We start from the raw sequence: 5,954 nt of genomic DNA, 5'->3' as shown, positions 1-5,954 counted from the left end.
AGGACTGCCTGTAGTAAGGTATGTAAGTACTGACTGAGATAGCCAACGGGTATGCATGCCTATGGGTTGAATTTATGTGCTATGTTTTGCATGGATTATTATGTGTCAAGTTCACATAATATTGAGTCTGTACATATTTTGAGATGAGACATGTAGGGCCGCTCAGCCCTATTCGGAAGGTCGATGTCGAGCTGTCCGAAACCAACGGGTTAGCAGACACAGACATCTGTAGGGCACGGTCCACGTTTGGTAGGAATGAGAAGTGTACTCAGTGGATTGTCCCGGGTTGTACCACTAATATCCTAGGCGTCATTCTGAGCAGTTTGTATACAATTATCCCAAATATGGATACCCTGTCATTTGCATGCATCATGTTTGTATGTTTACCGGTAATTTTGTATTGAGCGTAGTGTCGGAGTGAAAGAGTGGGTACCCGGTGAGGCAACTTGTGGCTAAGGGCTTTGATGACTCTTTGTATAAACAATCTTTTGTTTAATATAATTTACACTTTTATTAATGGCAATGACTTTATCTTTCTTCATACTGTTATATTGTGATATACTATTGTTGTTTTGATAAAGACCTTGAATATACTATAGTGTATGTAAGATGTGGTAGAACATGGAGATGTCTATCATGAAACACATCTTATAGTCACTGTATATTCTAAACTGTTCCTAGTCGATTGAGCCGTCCGATAATAAGGATAAGGATCGCTTGAGTTTGAGACTAGCATTTGCGATGCAGAGTACCACGTTTCATTGGTAAGGAACATAGAGATGTTCGAAGCATGCAAATGGATATTCATATGATGAATGATCGAACTACCCTATCCGGACTTTCCAAGTGGTTATCACTTATCGAGTGGATAAAGTCCGCGGTTTTGGTTGTACACCATTAGTCCTTACTACTTGAAACATCATTGAGACTCTATATGAAGTACTGTGCTTTGACTCGTTTACCGACTCTATTGGGGTCATCAGGTGTCGGGATTGGGTACAGTTACGACACATATAGGAGTCGATGCTTTGTTGTCAAGGATTCACCACATACTTGCGAGTGTGGATATCCTATGCGATCTGAGGAGATATTAGTGTGATGAATCTCTGGCCAGAGTACATGATGTGTTTTAAGAAATGGTTTCTTAGTAACACATGCGATGTCACTATTTGATCTTCAAGGTGTATTGCATAGTTATCGAATCTCGAACGACTCTCGATATACCAATGGTTGTTGATTCGATCGGGATATATGGATGAAGGGACCGTACTGTACGCTAACCAAAATCTATTGGTTCTTGTAGGCACTATCAGTGATACCTAGGGAATCATGGGGCGATGTTGCTAGGCGCTCTTACCATGATTCGATGGGCAAGTCGGAAATTGTTGTTCCGAGTCACAAGGAGTTGAGAGCCCACGGCTAGCTGTATCCCTGAACCATTGAGGGTCACACAGAGTAATGGATTTTTAATCCCCGTTGAGATAGTTAAATTTAAAGAGTTAAATTTAATGAACAAAGAAGTTGGACTTCTTAATTATGAGTAGAGGAGTAAGATTTCCTAAAATGACATAGGGATGGACATTTTTGAAAACCACTTAATTCGGATTCAGAAAAATTTATCTTGACTTTAAAAGGTGCAGAAATGGTTTCTGTTCGCATTGGTGAAATCGGTTTATCAATCGGAGTCATGATGAATTTTATATTAATTTCTGAACATGCGGGCTTTGCTTGTCGGGCTTGAACTTATGACTAATGGGCCCTAAGCTGTTAGCGGCCTACATTATAAATAAGTTATTGCAGTACAGAAATGATATACAACAGGTCACAATTTTCGAAAAAACCCTATTTTTCTATCTGAAGTGGCCGACCCCCTCTCCCCTCTGCTCAGTAAAATCCAGTCTGTGAATTTTGAATTGCAGTCTGGTTTAACGGATCAAATTCGTTAATCTCTTCGTAGAAACTTCTGATAGATTTTCTAGTGCAATCTATTAGAGGGATTAAATATCCGTTCGTGGACCTGATTGAAGAACAGTTCATCCATCAGTTCCAGGGATATACAACAAGAGCAGAGAAATCTGTTGGTGTCCAAAAATCTCGATTCGAGATTAAAGGTAAAAATTTTATAATCGTTATTTAATTTTTACACACACAATTTAATCGTAAGGTTGATACCCATTATGGAATCGTTCCATATAAAATTTTAAACTTCCGCTGCACCGGGTATCAATCCTAATTGATTTGTCGCTGCCCTACGGGCAGCCGGGCTGCCCGGCCCGACCCCATTAGGGCGCGGGCAGCCCGGGAATGTCCCGGGCGGCCCGCGGGAAAAATTAATTTTTTAATTTTTAAATTAAATTTTAATATGTTAAAATTCTATTTTTGGTCCGATCGAAAATCGTTTTTGATTGGTCCACGAGGCGTCGGATCGAATTGTTCGAGTCCGAAAATTTTAAAATTGATTTTTGGATAAATTTGAATTTTTGGAAAATTTAAATATTTTATCCGTTAAATTGAATTTTGAAATTAATTATTTTTGGTACAATTGATGATAAGATATGATCTTATGGATATATTGAGTAAAATATGATTTTATGTATAAAATTGGATTTTATAGATAAAATATGATTTTATTTGATAAAAAGATAAAATATGATTTTGTATGTAAAATAAGATTTTATGTATGAAATATGATTTTATCCTTTTAAATTTAAATTGCCATTGCATGTTATCCAATAAATTAATTTTGAATTAAATGTTATTGGATAAGGATGATCGATTGCCATGACCAATTTTGTAGGTGTATGTTAGGAATTTACATTTGTTTTTATTGTTGTTGGTTTTATTAATGGGCCTGGTTTATGGCCCAATATGAATGTCATATGTAATAAAAGTGGGCTTGGTTTATGGCTCGTTCTCACCCCTTAAAAATGTATCCCCTACTTGTCATTGTTATTTATTGTAAATACATTAGATTTAGTGGGAGATGAAGATTTGAAGATGGAGGTGGGCCCAGCAGACAATAAAGACAGAAGAAATGTAAATTGGAAGCAAATGTAATAGGATTGCATTGCATACTGCATATTACCTAGGATTGGACTAAGACTCGTGATTGGCAACCACGGGTCGATTAGAAATGGAATCGATCATCCTATATAATATGTGATATTATTGTTGTATGCATGTTTTAGACATAATTGTGTGAATCCGGCAAGCATACAAAATTTTAAAAATGATGAGACAAATTTTTATAATTAAAATCCCTCATTTTAAATATGATTTAAAATTGATATCAAGATAAATAAAGGAAATTTAAATTTTTTTAAATGTTCCTACCTTCCATCAACGATCAATGTATGAGATGCTACCCGCGGATACGGTCCGGCTCATATTATATGGGGGGCCCGTTCGTCGGAAAGCTGTACATTGGATTGACACATGTTGTAAGTTGGGTGGAACTCCCATGGGATCGGCTCATATTATTGGAGGATCCACATGGCGACCGTCCATCACAACTTAACATTGATGGGTCATCTTGACATGTCACAATAAACAGCGTCATATTATTGGGCCCTTATTGGACATGAGGTAAAAACATGGAGGTTGCTTTGGAAGCAATTGGGCTCTACCTTTTGAAAATTATGGTTGGCTGATATTATTCGGGACCATAGTTTGTCAATTGGACTCCATGTTCTCACTAAGGAAAATAGTTTCCCGTTTTCACTAGAGGGTAGTGAAATCGTTAAAATAGTGGGAGTGAGATTCATAAAATAAATTTCGCCAATTTTATGTCTTAGTAAATTGCTTAAACAATCACTGATATTTGTCTGTTTCTTTTCAGTATTTCATAAGATGAATTCGCGTAATCCACTTTTCTCGATCCTCGAACAAAATAAGTTGACTGGCGCAAACTATACGGAATGGTTCCGTAAGTTGAAGATTGTCTTGACTTCGGAGAAGATGCTCTACGTGTTAGAAAAATCTCCTCCGAAGGAAGCACCAGCTGACGTAAGTCCGGAAGAGTTAGCCAAACTTGATACATGGTGGGACCATGATATCAAGACCAAATGCTATATGCAAGCCTCGATGTCTGATGAACTCCAGAGGCGATTTGAGGACACCGTGAATGCTGCTGATAGTCACGTACAACTCAAGGAACTTTTTGGGGCTCAATCGAGGGCTGAAAGGTTCGCTACTGTAAAGGAGCTAATGACGTGTCGCATGCGTGAAGGGACTTCGGTCCGTGATCATGGGGTACGAGTGATTTGGCTCATACAGAAGTTGGTAACCCTTGATTTGGTGTTGGAGCATGAACTCAACGTGGACTTACTACTTCTGTCTCTTCCTTCTTCGTTTGACGGATTTGTGGTGAATTTCAATATGAACAAGATAGAGGCCTCCCTTGAAGAGATGGTCAATATGCTTGTGACATATGAATTCACATTAAATAAGGATAAACCGGCTTTCTTGGTGGGCTCCTCTTCTTCTGCTAAGAAGGGGCCAAGTACAAAGGGTAAGAAACGTTCTGCCCCACCCAAGAAAATCGAACCCGAGAAGAAGTACAAGACAAAGGCTTCAAACATGGAAAAATCCAAGGATGTTTGCCATTACTGCAAGAAGCCCGGTCATTGGAAGCGTAACTGCAAGGAATATCTAGAGCAGTTGCGAACTGCGAAGGGTATGTTCTATATTGAAATAAATGTTTCACTTAATACTACTTTGGGTATTGGATACCGGATGTGGATCTCACATTTGCAATGATTTGCAGGTGATGACAAGAAGTCGCAGGCTTAGAATGGGTGAGACCCAGCTGAGGCTCGGAAATGGTTCCAGAGTTGAAGCTAAAGCCGTGGGAGATGTTTATTTAATTTTGCAGAACGGTTTTAAGTTACTTTTAAGAGATGTTTTATTTGTTCCGGATTTGATTAAAAACATTATTTCTGTTTCTATGCTTGATAGAGATCGTTATTCTTGCAATTTTGTGAATGGGATTTGCAATATTTACAAGAATGAATGTTTGATTGGAAATGGACAACTTGAAAACGATCTATACAACTTAAAACTAAAATACGTTCCAATAAATTATGTTGATAAACCGGCAACAACAAACAAAAGGAAAATCGATAGCCAAAACCCGGCAAACCTTTGGCACGCTAGGCTAGGTCATATTTCCTCAAGGAGGATGAACAAGCTAGTGGGAGAGGGCATGTTTGATATGTCTGATATTAACTCTCTACCTACTTGTGAATCCTGCCTAAAAGGAAAAATGACTAAATCTCCTTTTAAGGGGAAACCTGAGCGTAGTCAAAATCTGTTGGATTTGATCCATACAGATGTTTGTGGTCCATTTAGAGTTGGTACTCAATATGGCCACACCTACTTCATTACCTTTACTGATGATTATTCGAGGTATGGGTATTTATATTTAATGAAATATAAGTCTGAAGCATTTGAAAAGTTCAAAGAATTCAAAGCTGAAGTAGAAAACAAGCTAGGTAAAAGTATTAAAGCACTTCGATCGGATCGAGGTGGAGAATACTTGAGTACCGAGTTTTTGGACTATCTAAAAGAGAATGGGATTCTCTCTCAGTGGACTCCTCCAATGACACCACAGCTGAATGGTGTATCGGAGCGTCGTAATCGAACTTTGTTGGACATGGTTCGATCCATGATGAGCTTCACTGAGCTTCCACCTACGTTTTGGGGCTATGCGCTTAAAACGGCGGTATTGTTGTTGAACAACGTCCACACTAAAGCAGTGGACAAAACACCATACGAGTTATGGAATGGCAAAGCTCCTAAGTATTCGTACTTGAGGATTTGGGGATGTCCTGCTTACGTGAAGCGGACAGTGGGAGATAAGTTGGATAGTCGATCCAGCTTATGTTATTTTGTAGGGTATCCGAAGAATTCAATCGGATATTATTTCTATTATCCTGCTGAAACAAAGGTGTTTG

The sequence above is a fragment of the Henckelia pumila genome, chromosome 2, assembly GCF_033568475.1.
Source record: "Henckelia pumila isolate YLH828 chromosome 2, ASM3356847v2, whole genome shotgun sequence".
Lineage (NCBI taxonomy): Eukaryota > Viridiplantae > Streptophyta > Magnoliopsida > Lamiales > Gesneriaceae > Henckelia > Henckelia pumila.
This window is presented reverse-complemented; position numbering follows the sequence as displayed.